We start from the raw sequence: 16,003 nt of genomic DNA on the forward strand, positions 1-16,003 counted from the left end.
AGAGGAGAGACCATCGTGTTCTGGCGCAACGTACTGCACGTCCAGTAGCAATGTGAGTAGCAGCTGCCATCACAGTGGCGCAATGAACTGTTGTAAATCGTTTACTTCAAGGACAGCTCCGAGCCAGACGCCGCATACCGTTCAATCCACTGATGCTAATCTACCGCCATTTGGGACTTCGGTGGTGTCAAAGGACAGTCACCCAAGGGCACGGTGGAGGTCTGTTGTGTTCTCTCATAAAAGCTGGTTCTAGCACACTGGACCGACACCTGGAGTTATAATATGTGGTTGAAATTTCGTTTGGGCACTCACGGTTATCCTACGCGCCCTGACTGCAAATCTGTGATGCAGAATCCACTCGAGCACATGACATGACGTCATCCGCAAACAACTGTAACTGTCCCTGTACTGACCTACCATGTGCAACAGCGCAATAGGCTGCTGTCACTGTCTGCACACGCGCATCTCTCGCACGCTCTGTCCTTAGTACTTCGCTATGACGTTACGATGGAATGAGCGAAAGGAGTAGATGGGGGGGGGGGGAAGGAGGGGGGGGTGAAACTCATATGGGGACTTCCGGTAACACGATCTTGGTTCGCTGCCAGGCCACTTGGAACGCTGCAAGTTTATCAAGCAAACATCTCGTCTTCTTATTGGGCGATTTAAATCCTTCCATATTTGTTTTGATTTCGTTCAGGACAAATGGAAATGGAAATGAGCGTTTGGCGTGATTGGCCGGGAGGCCCCTTGCGGGGCAGGTCCGGCCGCCTTGGCGCAGGTCTCATTACATTCGGCGCCACATTGGGCGACCTGCGCGCCGGATGGGGATGAAATGATGATGAAGACAACACAACACCTAGTCCCTGAGCGGAGAAAATTCCCCTACCCAACCGGAAATCGAACCCGGGCCCTTAGGACGGCAATCCGTCACGCTGACCACTCAGTTATCGGGGCAGACGGTTCAGGACAGAAGTTGATTTCATAGCACTGTGTTACTGACAGAGTTCAACTTCATATGTTTATTGCACTCCATGAATTGCACTGTTAATATTTTACTCGTTTTGTGCTTGATCTTGCTCGCATCTGTAATATGGGGTGGAGAAAATAATTCCTTATTTGTTTTCGTTTTTATATAAAACAGAAGCTGGTTTCATTGTACAATTTTCTGTGGCCATTTATTCCTCCTATAAACCCGTCTGTGAACTGATCGACGTAAATGCGTCGAAATTACGTTGTTCGTATTCTTTTTTATTTTAGTTCGAATCCGTTTATCGTACCTTCCCGCATTTAATGGAGAACTCCGCTTCGAATGATGTTCCTCCTTCCCATTTAGTATACATTTTAGAATTAGTGTCTGAGTACGTAGCTCTTGTACCACTTACTATTATGCAGCAAAAACATTCTACATCGATGGGCATAATTGCACATGGGAATGTGTGGTATGGTGTGAATATACTTCCACAGTACTGAATGCTCCGGCATTTAGTAAACTCTAGTTATAAATAGTTCACTAGTAGATCCATTGATAATTTGCTTTTAAATTTCCATCAGGGTGGGAAGATGATTATAGCATATTGATTTTTGCTTAGATATATTGCTTGTAGTACATGCTAACAACATTTGAATACATGTGCGCAACTGCTGTTACATTTTTAGCATTTACAAGCAAGGGAGTTTGGGCCACTAAGAGAAAATAACGCCTCTTAAGCACATGTCTAAACCTAAAACTCATCTGACGTGACAGAAGCTGGTTTCATCGTATTGTGTTCACGATTATTACTTCTTCTTCATGTTGTACTCTTTGAACTGCTTTGTGAATATCTTGTTAGCAATCTGCTTAATTTTTGCGTAGACTCATAATATTGTGTGGTGTAAATGAATCCACGATTGCCTGTTTGTTTTCTGTATCACATAAATAGAAGCTGAACTGATCGCATAAGTCTAAACTGCAATATTTGGTTTTAAAAATAAATTATTTTAGATACAAAAGGCAACCACGACGTCTTTTATAAAATTTTACATGATTGTGAAACCCAGCTATGAGAAGTTGATCTTGGTTTCTGACTGAGAATTCTGAAATATAACGATAGATGCACGTAAATGGACAAACAAATGATTACAATGTCAAAAAAATTATTTATTCAAGAGAAAGGGCTTCACAAACTGAGCAAATCAATAATGCGTTGGTCCACCTCTGGCCCTTATTCAAGCGGTTATTCGGCTAGGCATTGGTTGACAGAGTTGTTGGATGTCATCCTGAGGGATACCGCGCCAAATTCTGTCGAACTGGTACATTGTTGTTGTTGTGGTCTTCCGTCTTCTGCCTGGTTTGAGGCAGCTCTTCATGCTACTATGTCCTGTGCAAGCTTCTTCATCTCCGAGCAACTACTTCAACCTACATCCTTTTGAATCTGCTTCTCTATTCATCTCTTGGTCTGCTTCTACGAGTTTTGTCCTCCATACTCCCCTCCAGTGCTAAACTGGTAATTCTTTGATGCCACAGAATGTATCCTTCTAGTCAAGTTGATCCACAAATTCCTCTTCTCCCCTATTCTATTCAGTACCTCCTCATTAATTACATGATCTACCCAACTAATCTTCAGCGCCCTTCCGCAGCACCCCATTTAAAAGCTACTGTTCTCTTCTAGTCTAAGCTATTTATCGTCCATGTTTCACTTCCATACATGACTACACTCTATACAAATACTTACAGAAAAGACTTCCCGACACCTAAATCTATACTCGATGTTAACAAATTTCTCTTCTTCAGGAACGCTCTCCTTGCCATAGCCAGTCTACATTGTAAATCCTCTCTACTTCGACCATCATCAATTATTTTGCTGCCCAAACAGCAAAACTCATCCACTGCTTTAAGTGTCTTATTTCCTTATCTCATTCCCTCAGAATCACCTGATTTAATTCGACTACATTCCATTATCCTCATTTTGCTTTTGTTGCTTTTCATCTTATATCCTACTTCCAAGACACTGTCCATACCGTTCAACTGCTCTTCCAGGTCCTTTGCTGTCTCTGACAAAATTGCAATGTCGTCGGGAAACCTTAAAGTTGTAATTCATTCTGCCGGCAGGTGTGGCCCAGCGGTTCTAGGCGCTTCAGTCTGGAACCGTGCGACCGCTACGGTCGCAGGTTCGAATCCTGCCTCGGGCATGGATGCGTGTGATGTCCTTAGGTTAGTTAGGTTTAAGTCGTTCTAAGTTCTAGGGGACTGATGACCTCAGATATTAAGTCCCATAGTGCTCAGAGCCATTTGAACCATTTTAATTTCTTCTCCATGGACTTTTATTCCTACTCCACATTTTTCTGTTGTTTCCATTACTGTTTGCTCAATATACAGATTGAATAACACATAGAATAGAGAAAATGTTGTGGGGAAGGCTAATCAAACGACACTTAGGATCTGTAACAGATCTACTAAGGAGACCGCGTACACTACCCTTATCCGTCCTCTTTTAGAATATGGCTGCGCGGTGCGAAATCCTTATCAGATAGGATTAGATTAGATTGGATTAGATTTACTTTCATTCCAAATGATCCATAGTGAGGAGGTCATCCGGGATGTAGAACATGTCAGAAAAACAACAATACATGACAAATATTTACAACTAAAGCTAATGTACCATTCCACAGATCGCAAATGGAATGATCGTCATTTTTAATGAACACTATAAGAAAGAGTCATTTTACAAATACTAATGCACTGAATTTAAAATAAAAAAGCTCAAACAATGGCAGCTTTGTATTATCGCGAAATAGGGGAGAGAGTGTGACTGAAATGATACGGTATTTGGGATGGACATTTTTCGTTGTGGAGAGATCTTCTCACGAAATTCCAATCACCAACTTTTTCATCCGAATGCGAAAATATTTTTTTGATGCCGACCTACATAGGGAGAAACGATCACCATAATAAAACAACGTAAATCAGAGTTCGTACACAAAGATATAGTTGTTCATTCTTCCCGCGCGCTATACGAGATTGGAATAATAAAGAATTATGAAGATGGTTCGATGAACCTTCTGCCAGGCACTTAAATGTGATTTTCTGAGTGTCCATGTATATGCAGATGAGCATCTGGGACAGGCTACAACCCTATCTCACTCCCTTCTCAACCACTACTTCCCTTTCATCCCCCTCGACTCTTTATAACTGCCATCTTGTTTCTGTACAAATTGTAAAGAGCATTTCGCTCTCTATATTTTATTCCTGCCACCTTCAGAATTTGAAAGAGAGTTTGCCAGTCGACATTGTCAGAAGCTTTCTCTAAGTTTACAAATTTTAAAGACGTAGGTTTGCCTTTTTTTAATCTATCTTCTAAGATAAGTCGTAGGGTCAATATTCCCTCGCGTGTTCCAGCATTTCAAAGGAATCCAAACTGATCTCCCCCAAGGTCGGCTTCTACCAGTTTTTCCATTCGTCTGTGAGGAATTTGTGTTACTATTTTGCAACCGTGACTTACTAAACTGATAGTTCGGTAATTTTCACACCTGTCAACACCTGCCTTTTTTTGGGATTGGAATTATTATATTCTTCTTCATGTCTGAAGATTTTTCGTCTGTCTCACACATCTTGCTCACCAGATGGTAGAGTTCTGTTATGACTGGCTCTCTCCAGGCTATCAGTAGTTCTAATGGAATGTTGTCCACTCCTGGGGCCTTGTTTCAACTTAGGTCTTTCAGTGCTCTGACAAATTTTTCACGCAGTATCAATTTCCCCCATCTCATCTTCAGCTACATCCTCTTCCATATTGCCCTGAACTACATCGGCCTCGTATAGACCCTCCACACACTCCTTTCACCTGTCCGCTTTCCATTCTTTTCCATCTGAGCTCTTGATATTCTTACAATTGGTTCTCTTTTCTCCATAGGCCTCTCTAATTTTCCTGTAGGCAGTATCTATCTTACTCCTAGTGATATATGCCTCTACATCCTTACATTTTTTCTCTAGCCGTTCTTGCTTAGCCATTTTGCAGTTTCTGTCGATATCATTTTTGAGACGTTTGTATCGTCTTCATTTACTACTTTTTTATATTTTATCCTTTCATCAATTAAATTCAATATCTCTTCTGTTACTCAAGGATTTCTACTAGCCCTCGTCTTTTTATCCACTTGATCCTCTCCTGCCTTCACTATTTCATCTCTCAAAGCTGCCCATTTTTCTTCTACTGTATTTCTTTCCCCTGTTCTTGTCAATTATACCCTAATGCTCTCTCTGAAACTCTCTACCCCTTGGTTCTTTCAGTTTATCCAGGTACCATCTCCTTAAATTTACAATTTTTTGCAGTTTCTTAAGTTTTAATCTACAGTTCATAACCAATAAATTGTGGTCAGAGGCCAATGTCTTACAATTTAAAACCTGGTTCCTAAAATTCTGTCATACAATTATATAATCTATCTGAAACCGCCCAGTGTCTCCAAGCCTCTTGCACAAATACAACCTTCTTTCATGATTCTTAAACCAAGTGATTAAGTTATGTTCTGGGCAAAAATTCTACCTGGCAGCTTCCTCTTTCATTCCCAACCCCAGTCTATATGCACCTACTACTTTTCCTTCTCTTCCTATTCCTGTTATCGAATTCCAGTCCCCATGACCATGGAATTTTCGTCTCCCTTATCTGAATAATATCTTTTATCGCTTCATACATTTTTTCAATCTCTTCATCATCTGCGGAGACGTGGTAGACGTGGACTTTGTGTCTGTGTTGGCTACAATAATGCGTTCACTATGCTGTTCGTAGTAGCTTATCAGTGCTACTTTTTTTTATTCATGATTAAACTTACTCCTGCATTACCCTTATTTGATTTTGCATTTATAATCTTGTATTCACCTGACCAGAAGTCTTGTTCCTCCTGCCATCGAACATCACTAATTCCCAGTATATCTAACATTAATCTATCCATTTCCGTTTTTAAATTTTCTAACCTACCTGGCCGATTAAGCGATCTGACATTCCACGCTCCGATCCGTAGAACGCCAGTTTTCTTTCTCCTTTGCCCGGAGATCCGATTGGGGACTATTTTAACTATGGAATATTTCCCAAGAGGAGGCCATCATCGTTTAATCACATTAGATCATTAAAATCCCGAGCTGTTCGGAGAGTCCTGCCGATAATGCTCCAAATGTTCTCAGTTTGTGGGAGGTCCAGCGACCTTGCTGGCCTAGATAGAGTTTGGCAACCGCGAAGACAAACAGTAGAAACTCTCGCCGTGTGTGGGCGGCCATTATCTTTTTGAAATGTTAGGCGAGGATGGCTTGCCATGATGGGCAAAAAAACGGGATGTAGAATATGTCGACGTTCCGCCGTGCTAAAGGATGCCGCAGATAAGAACTGAAGGGGTCGTGCTATGAAATAAATGGCACGCCACACAATCACTGCTGGCTGTCGGGCCATATGGTGGACCGAGTGAGATGGCGCAGTGGTTAGCACACTGGACTCGCATTCGGGAGGACGACGGTTCAAACCCGCGCCTAGCCATCCTGATTTAGGTTTTCTGTGATTTCCCTAAATCGCTTCAGGCAAAATCCGGGATGGTTCCTTTGAAATGGCACGGCCGACTTCCTTCCCCATACTTACCTAATCCGAAGGGACCGAAGACCTCTATGCCAGGTCCCCTCCCCCGAATCAACCGCCGGCCGGGGTGGCCGAGCAATTCTAGGCGCTACAGTCTGGTACTGTGTGACCGCTACGGTCGCAGCTTCGAATCCTGCCTTGGGCATGGATGTGTGTGATGTCCTTAGGTTAGTTATGTTTAAGTAGTTCTAAGTTCTAGGGGACTGATGACCTCAGAAGTTAATTCCCTTAGTGCTCAGAGACATTTGAACCATTTTGAACCGAATCAACCACCACCACCATCTGACAGGTGACAGACAGGTTGGCGTTCGACTGCTGTCCAAGGCATCTACAGACACGACTTCGCTGGTCATCAGGGAGCAGTCCGAAACAGGTCTCATCATTGGAGACATTTCTACTGCAGCCAAGGAGATTGCAGGCCGAGATTTGTTTGGAGGCGCCCCGGATAGCGGTGGGATACCAACCTAACATTCGCCCGCCATAAGGCCCGACAACCAGGAGTGTCGGTTGAGGGTGCATTTCCTTTCACGGCAACACTTCTTTGACTGACATCCGCTTACAGCACAGCGGTGGCCAACGTCCAACAAATCCATCAATCAACGCAAAGCCGAATAACTGCGTGGACCACCGCGTTGTTGACGTGTACAATTTGTGAAGCACTTTCTATTTAATAAACAATCGATTTCTTCTGAAATTCGAATCACTTGTTTGTCTGTACATATACGTCATATCTATAGATTTCCGTCCCACTCGGATAATTCCTTTATGTCGAATCGTTTCTTCTTTTTTGTCTTGGAGCATACGAATAAAAAATTATCAACTAAATCGCGAATTTCGAATTAGAAATACGCAATTTCGTGATTTGTTTTCTCGTATTCAGAGTTCGCTGCGAGGCCTCTAGGAGCGCTGCTGTCGTTCTTTACTTCCGTGTCGTACCATGGGCCTCGCACTTCTTATATTTTGTTGTCCTTCAGGGAGGAACACACATGTTTGGTGAGCAGCTGAGTGTGTTCGTGATGGTGCTCGTGATAACACCAGTTCTGCCAGCTGATGAAAATAAAATGGTAGACCATTACCATAAAACAAGAACACTACTGGGCCCATGATGAAACCCCGAGAAACGCCCTTCGTGATTTTCCCCCATGAACATGATGTGGCGTCCCTACACTCAAACATCCTAGCGTACTTTTCCGTTAACAGTTTGTTAAAACGGAACTAAATAAAGATTGTTCTGAAACAAAGTAAACAATAAAAACGTTGCATTTTCAACTTCTCGCGGCGTAATGAATAATCCATCAAATTTCGGGAATGCAGCCGCGCAAATAAAATTTATTCTACTGATATTTCGGCCGCGTATCGTCCGGCCATCTTCAGAGCGAGTCACAAGACTGTCTTGTGACTCGCTCTGAAGATGGCCGGACGATACGCGGCCGAAATATCAGTAGAAGAAATTTTATTTGCGCGGCTGCATGCCCGAAATTTAATGGATTAATAAAAACGTTGTTGCTCTTAACAGAATATTATGACTGATACAACCAAATAACTTTGAATAGTCACAAAAAATAACAAATGCTTGCATTTTATTTTGTACTCAATAAAATTATAAATAGCTGCCTCATTAGAATAGCCCTCTTAAAATTCATACTGTGATTGACTCATCACATTACATATTACACGGCCACAGAGTTTGAGTTTCTTATTGAGATTTTTTTTATTCTATATGAATTTTTACTACTGAGGATAGTGGTATTTTCCATATTTTAAACGGTGATGTTTTTGTATCAGATTTACTTAGTACCACTTCCTCAATGACTGTTCGCTTACCCCTCTTAGCTTCTTGCAAATTTTTAAACTTTTCGTGGTATCTTCCACTTTTTTGTCAGTAATCACATTATTTTTTTCTTTGAGATTTTCTGGAATGTTCATGTGAATGAAATTTGAACGACTCTGGGTCACGTTCTGATGCGCCATTAACCACAGAACAGCAAAGTTCGGGCACTGAGCACCACGGGTTTTGAATCCGCACCAGACGGCATGGACCCTATTACCACTAGAGGCCTCTACAGCTGTCGCGCAATAAGCCGTGGCTGTGTGCGCTCTCCTGGCTCGCTACACCGTGAGGGCGCCACGGTGGAGCACGTGGTCCCAGCAGCCAATAGCGACGTACCGTACCCTGTATATAAGCGCCTGCCTCTCGCTCAGCTAGCGGGTCTGGACCCCTCCACCATCCTCCACACCTATAAATCCCTCATCCGCCCTATCCCTTGTTATGCCCATCCGGCTTGGATCTCCGCCCCCCCCCCCCTACCTTTTACAAATCCCTCCAAATCCTTGAATGCCATGCTCTCCGCCTCGCCTATCGCATCTGTCTCCCCTCCCCCACGTGGATCCTCTACGATCTCATCCCCTTCCCCCACCTCCTCCTTTTCCTTGAAAGGATACGGATCCTGTACACCTCCCGTAAACTCGATCCTCCTCACCCGCTCGTCTCCCCGATCCTCTCACACCCCAGCCCGCTGCCGCGCCTGTATTCCCACGTCCCACCCGGTCTCCATCTCTCCACCCTCCTTACCCTCTTCCGAGGTGGCTTCCGCCAGCTCCCCCTCCCTGATGATGTCCTCCTCCCTTCCATTTACCCCTCCTATCAACTTTGATCCTCCCCCCCACTCCCTGTTTCCTTTCCTTTAGGCACCCTCCCTCCCTTCTCTTTCCTTTTTCCCCCGTCCCCCGTCCTCCACCCCTCTTCCCCCAGGCTTTCCCTCCCCCTTCCTCCCTCCCCCACTCTCCCCTGCCCATGGCATCTCTGCTCTCCCCTCTACCTCTCCCACTCCCCTTCCTCCTCCTCCTCTCTTGGCAGGTCCCCGGACTCGCACACGCTCAGTGAACATTCGCACGCCGGAGGTCATCGCCATTAGTGTCTCGTGTGTGTGCCTTCGTTTGTGTTTAGTGTTTGTTCGCCGAAACGCCGCCACTGTTCACGTGTACCATCGCCATCATCCCTGTTTTGTGCGCCGTGTCCACTAGTGTCAGTGATGTTTTCTCGTCAGGCGTGAACGGCTCCGTGTTTTTTGTTTTTTGGTGTCTACATTGTTTTGCCCACCATTTTTGATTGTATTCTCTGTGTCCCCTCCATTTATTACTTATTGTAAATCTCAAGGCTGAAGAGCGGCGTACTCAGCTGCTGACAGCCCGCCTTGTGTAAGGTGATAAAAATTACAATAAAGAAAAAAAAAAAAAAAAGCTCAGCTAGCAGGCCATCTCCTTTCCCAACACAACTTCCACCATCTACCCCTCCCGGATGATGAGCTTCGACCTGACATCTACCCTTCCTACCAACTCTAACCCCCTCTTCCTGCCTCCTCCTCTGGGCTCCCTCTCCTCCTCCCTCCTTCTGAGCAGCTTTCACCTCCTACTCCCCCTCCATCTCTTGTGCCTCCTTTCAGTGTCTCTGCGCTCCCTCCTGCCCTGTCTTCCCTTTTCCTCTCCCTCCCCACGTGTCTCCTGCCTCTTCGTGAACCCACGGTTGCCCCTCCTCTCTTCATCCCGCCGCTTCCTCAGCTGCCCCATGCTCTCCCCTCCTTTTCCATCCTGTCTGACCTTTCCCTCGGCAGGTCCCACCTCATAGTTTTACTCTTCGTCGTGTGTGCTCCAAGTGGGTTTTAAGTGTGTTGTTTCGGAGTGTTTTTAATACTGTGGCCAACTTTTAACCTGTGCATGCGCATTCAGTGTCTTCTCTGTGTTTCAAGAATCGCCAACTGTGTTTTTTAACTTTCTGGTGACTTTTTTAACTGTCCCCCATGAACGTTTACATGTCCATGTCTTTTTACCTCCATTTTCTCCCCTTACTCTGTTTTATGTTCCCCTTTTTTATCTCCTTATGTATGTATCATTTTATTCTTGTTTTAGTTGTCGTGTCTCTCAGCTGAAGAGCGGCGGATTGTGCCGCTGACAGCCCTCCCCTGCCCATATGGGGCAGGGGAATGAAATCACAATAAAGGGGAAAAAAAGCGTAGCTAGCAGGCGATCATTGTAGGCAAAACCACCTCTTCCTTCCGTCTCCACGGCTTCTATATGACCATTTATGGCCATCCTTATCATCATCACCCCTACTCTCAAGTACCTTGGCGTCACCCTTGACCGTCGCCTCTCCTGGACCTCCATCTCCGAACGATCCAAGACAAGGCACGCTCCCGCCTCCATCTCCTCAAGCTCCTTTCTGGCTGCACATGGGATCTGGACCCCTCCACCATCCTCCATACCTATAAATCCCTCATCTGCCCTATACTCTGCTACACAGGTCCTGCATGGATCTCCGCCCCTCCTACCTTTTACAAAGCCCTTCAAATCCTAGAACGCCATGTGCCCTGCCTCGCCTATCGCATCTGTCTCCCCTCCCGCACACAGATCCTGTATGACCTTATTCCGTTTCCGCACCTCCTCCTTTTCCTTGAACAGATACGGATCCTCTACACCTGCCATAAACTTGATCCCCCTCACCCTCTTGTCTCTCCCATCCTCTCCCACCCCTGTCCACTACTGCGCCTCTATTCCCAAGTCCCACCTGATCTCCATGTCTCCACTCTCCATACCCTCGCCCAAGGTGGCTTCCACCAACTCCCCCTCCCTGATGATGCCCTCATCCCCTCCATCTGCCCCTCCTACCAACTTTTATACTCCCCTTCCACACCCTGTGTTTTTTTCGTTAGGACACCCTCTCTCCCTTCTCTCCCTCCTCCCTTCCTCCCCCTTCCTCCCCTTGTGTTTCCCCTACCCCCTACCTTCTTTCCTCCCTCTTCCATCTCCATCTCCATCTCCACTGGCATTTACACCCTCCCCTCTCCCTCCTCCCCCAACTTTTCCCCTTTTTGGCAGGTCCCCGGACTCGTACACGTCAAGTGAACATTCACGCGCCGGATATCATCGCCGTCGGTTCTTTGTGTGTGCCGTCGTGTTAGTGCTTTAGTGTTTCACCACTCACCCTCCATCGTCCACGTGTGTTATTTCAGTCATCAGTGTTCGTGTACAAGTGCTGAACGTTTTTTATTTTACTGCACCTGTGAACGGCTCCGTGTTTTTTACTCATGTGTCTATTGTTTTTTGTACATCATTATGTTTTGTTTTTCTATGTCTTCCTTGTTGCTATTTGTACTATCTGTGGCCGAAGAGCAGAGTAATATTGCCGCTGTCGGCCCACCTTTGTATAAGGGGTTAAAATAACAATAAAGAAAAGAAAAAGCTCAGCTAGGCAGTCCGAAATTCGTGGACTCTATCGACAGCGCGGCAACAGACAGAGTGTTTACAGTACTTTGTTTTCGTTACTAGTGGACGTTGTGCATTCGTGTCGCTTGTCACCCTGTTGCTTCTTGCTTGTTGTCGTCGTAAGGTCTCCCTCGGTCGTCCGTCGTTGTTCGTGTCCGTCCTTTCCCGTTCGTTCGTTGTTCGCGGGACGCTCCCGTTTGGTTCCGCCGCGTTTCGTTCTCGGCAACCCCGCTACCGTTCCGGTCGTGGTTACAACAGAAGTGTTTATTTAAATTTTGCGTTTCCGAAAATTCATTATATTTCGTCAGTATTTCAGAGTTATTAAAGGAGTGTTTAAGACATAACTCTACAGCTTGTCTTGCATTTATGGACAATTATTGCTTCGTAGTTAAACCTACACTGTTTGTTAAAAAGAGCAAAGCACCTGAAGAAATGGTTGGAGGTCAATCTAACTTCATACGTGTGCCGCACTCGGGTATGGAAATTATTAGAGTTGCAATTCTACCTGTGACGTGAGAACAGTGGATAGTGTTACTAGTGTTTAGTGTTGTTACCAGGTACGATAGGTATGTAAGGGGCGTGGGCAGTGTCAGATGTTGAGTGACTTCTGTGAAAGACACGAAGATGCCGCTTACTCGTGTGAGACATCGTTATCAGCAACAGAGTTTCAAAGCAATCTTACTGTGGGTCCTCATTTGACCGGTTGGTCGTATCGTGCTGTGTCCAGATTCGTGTGGCACCTGGACGTGACTGTGGTCCGATGTTGGACTGCATGGGATGGACGGCAGGCATACTCGTCGAAAAGCTTTCGGTCGACCAATTCTGACCACCAGAAGGGACGATCGTCGTTTTGTCCACTAAACACATCGTAAATCCTTCTGCCCTCCAAAAAAAAAGTAATAAACTTCGTGCAACATTTTGTGCCATCGCACATAATTGGACGGAGACAAGCAGGAGCCAGACTAGGGAGCAGCCGTCCGACGCGTAGTCTGCCGTTAACATCGCAACACAGACGGCTGCTTTTGGAGGAGTGCATTGATCGGGAAGCGGCCGGCCGGTGTGGCCGTGCGGTTAAAGGCGCTTCAGTCTCGAACCGCGGGACTGCTACGGTCGCAGGTTCGAATCCTGCCTCGGGCATGGGTGTGTGTGATGTCCTTAGGTTAGTTAGGTTTAAGTAGTTCTAAGTTCTAGGGGACTTATGACCTAAGATGTTGAGTCGCATAGTGCTCAGAGCCATTTGAACCATTTTGAGCCGGTGATAAGTCCCATTCCTCCAATGTTTTGGAGAGGCCCAGCAGTGTTGCCGGCCGCTGTGGCAGAGCGATTCTAGGCGCTTCAGTCCGGAACCGCGCTGCTACTACGGTCGCAGGTTCGAATCTTGCCTCGGGCATGGATGTGTGCGATGTCCTTAGCTTAGTTCGTTTTAAGTATAGGGGACTAATGACCTCAGATGTTAACTCCCATATTGCTTAGAGCCATTTGAACCATTTTGAACCCAACAGTGTTAATCCTGACGTCGTAGTGTGGGCAGCCGTCAGGAATAACTTCTGGTCATGGCTGGTAGTGACTGAAAGAACTCTGACGGCACAATGGTACGTCTTGGACATCCTGCGGCCTCATGGTTGAGATTCTTTAAAAACGTAATTCTCTTCCACACATGACACGTGTCTCTACGAGCTGGCTGCGCGATATGAGATACTCTGTTGGCCAGCAAGATGCTGAGTTCCCCCCGATGGATTAGGATATCGACGAGCAGTTACAACAGCTGTGGGCCGGCTTGCCGCAGGAGAGGATACAACGTCTTCCCGACCCCCTGCGCAACCGAATCAATGCACACATCCAGGCCATACTGATAAGTGGACTCATACCGACAGGTTCCTTGTAAATCTGAATCGACTTAATCTCTGAACTACCTCGAGATGACTGGGTGTTTGTGTTGTACTCATTTCGTCATCATTCGTGAATGTGGCGCGTTTGGACTGAACGAAGTTTGGGACTTTGTACGGGCGCTGACAACCGCGCAGTTGAGCGCCCCAAAACCCAAACATCATCATCATCAACATCATTATCTCTGAACCAACTTACAGAACCAATTCAGTTTAATGCAAGCACCTTGCAGTTGACAAAAGCAGCCGTTATGTTTCGATAACAGACTGTGATACGACCTGACTTTCATAACGTACAGTTGATTCCAGAGCCTCAGTTCGATCCTCAGTTTTGCTACAAGGATGAGATGGAAAGTGGATCGGCGTCCAATCGGTATCGTTAGAACTAGTAAAGAATTACAGAAAAAATGGAGAGCTGCAAGCTATACCTGTGAGCCGACAATATTAGCGTCCAGGAAGCAGCGATAGGTCGACAACTTTCCGTGGACCCCTGACCATAAACTCTTTTTGGGTTATTCAGTGGCAGTAAGGGATATCAGAACATTGCGGATTAAGGACAACTGCTCATGGAATGAATGTTCTGTTCTTAGTGTATGCTGTCACAGACAAAAAAAATCCACATGCACTTCCAACTCTCGACGTCTATTTAGAGATTTATTTTTTTCCACCTGCTCTTCCGACTCTCGACATCTGCAGAGATTTTTATCTATGTACTATTATTTAAATGGTTTCACAATCGTTCTTCTGATGTTTAAGAAATTTTTTCTGCCTCCACTAGAAAGTGAAGAAACCTACATTCCATGCTGAAGAACCCGTAAGCCACGCCAACGATTTTGACTCTAAAAATTATTTTCTGTCGAAGGTGCACTTACTCTTATCGGGTCCGTTGTCATGACTGTGACCTGATGGCCTCTCCTGGCGAGCTCGAGAGCTATCAGTCTGAAAGGCACCTGGTGGCTGATGGAGGCCGTCGGGATGATGCCCAGGATCCTGGCTGAGTGGGCCACTCGAGCCGCCAGCATCACCACTAGGATCAGCGGCACGGAGGCATTCATTGTGAAAATGGCGGAGTCTCACCTGCAGGCAGGGGCAACGACCACGTAAAAGCGCCGTACCGGTCTGCGAAAGAGAAACATTAAGAGATCATCCTTAGCGTTTAAGTCTTTTCTAGACAACCCCGGGCATAATGGAACATTTGTTACGGTAGCAAATCCTAGCTTTACTTAATATGCACCCCAGTTTGTTTATGAAGAAGCAATTCTTGGTTTTACACACGAAATTTTGCTGAAGAAGTCTTCAGAAGAAGGCAGAAAACAAGAACTCAGAAGAGAAACCTACAAGGGAAAAAGGACCCTGAGTACAAATCTGTGGCCTTCTGAAGAGATGACATAAAAAAAGTTTTGAAATTACAATGAAATCCAGACCATTAGCTGCTTACAGGCATTGATAAATATCAACGGCGACATTTGAAAATGTGTGCGCAGACCGGGACTCGAACCCTGGATCACCTGATTATATGGCAGACAGTCTATCCGACTGAGCCACCGAGGACACAGAGGACAGAGCGACTGCAGGGACTGATCTCTGGCAAACTCCCCGTGAGATCCTCATTTCCAACTTACTGTCCACACATTACATTTGTTGTGCCCCTGCCCACTATACTCATTACTCGCGGCAGTCAATCTACCCGATTTCGGTAAGAGTTTGAGCAATGCGAGTGCTTCCGCACTGAAGAAGATCATTGTCTGGTAAGCCTTATCTATATGAACATGGTATCTGTTCTTTCGGACATGTCTTCATATAGATAAGACTTACCGGTCAATGATCTTCTTCAGTGTGGATGCTCTCACATTGCTCAAACTCTTATGGGAATCAGTAGAATGGCTGCGGTGAGTAATGAGTGTAGTGGGCAAGGGCACTATAAATGTACAGGGTTATTACAAATGATTGAAGCGATTTCACAGCTCTACAATAACTTTATTATCTGAGATATTTTCACAATGCTTTGCACACACATACAAAAACTCTAAAAGTTTTTTTAGGCATTCACAAATGTTCGATATGTGCCCCTTTAGTGATTCGGCAGACATCAAGCCGATAATTAAGTTCCTCCCACACTCGGCGCAGCATGTCCCCATCAATGAGTTCGAAAGCATCGTTGATGCGAGCTCGCAGTTCTGGCACGTTTCTTGGTAGAGGAGGTTTAAACACTGAATCTTTCACATAACCCCACAGAAAGAAATCGCATGGGGTTAAGTCGGGAGAGCG

General features: G+C 45.5%; 1 protein-coding gene across 2 annotated transcripts in view; it reads right to left on the reverse strand.

Moving 5' to 3' along the window:
- LOC126174953 (UDP-glycosyltransferase UGT5-like) overlaps window positions 1-16,003 on the reverse strand; it is a 486,206-nt gene that overhangs the window by 431,996 nt on the left and 38,207 nt on the right. The window contains exon 1 of one of the 2 annotated variants that reach the window (XM_049921420.1): window positions 14,813-14,836. The exons of the other annotated variant lie outside the window; for it this stretch is intronic. The gene's annotated coding sequence lies outside the window, so the exon portion shown is untranslated. Of the gene's footprint in view, window positions 1-14,812; window positions 14,837-16,003 lie in introns of those variants that run through there. 2 annotated transcript variants of the gene reach the window in all.

This window comes from Schistocerca cancellata, chromosome 3, assembly GCF_023864275.1.
Source record: "Schistocerca cancellata isolate TAMUIC-IGC-003103 chromosome 3, iqSchCanc2.1, whole genome shotgun sequence".
NCBI lineage: Eukaryota > Metazoa > Arthropoda > Insecta > Orthoptera > Acrididae > Schistocerca > Schistocerca cancellata.